Below are 397 nucleotides of genomic sequence, written 5' to 3'. Positions count from 1 at the left end.
GCTCAGTCTCAGCTTCCTCTACTGAGTCTGGCAAGGGAGAAAAGAGAAGCAATGAACACCCCCAGCCAGCACCTCTGGTCCCGTGTCAGGTTGAGTTGGGTGTCGGTGTTGCAGGGTGAGAGCATTGCAGGGTGCAGGGGTTCAAAGTCATATCATCCTCTTCCCTCCTGGATCATGGGAACAACATCACTGGGGGGTGTACACTTTCTGTGATTTTGGGAGTAACATCGCCTTCTGTGCCTTGGAATATTAAGGACAATATCATGGGGGGGGCGTGTACATCTTCTGCAATATTGGAATAATATTATCCCCCTCCCCCTGCATACTAGGAAAGATATCAGAGTGGGTGTTCACCTCCTGCGATATGGGGATTAATACCATCTTCTCCCCTTCCGGA

This window comes from Colobus angolensis, unplaced genomic scaffold, assembly GCF_000951035.1.
Source record: "Colobus angolensis palliatus isolate OR3802 unplaced genomic scaffold, Cang.pa_1.0 Scaffold615, whole genome shotgun sequence".
NCBI lineage: Eukaryota > Metazoa > Chordata > Mammalia > Primates > Cercopithecidae > Colobus > Colobus angolensis.
This window is presented reverse-complemented; position numbering follows the sequence as displayed.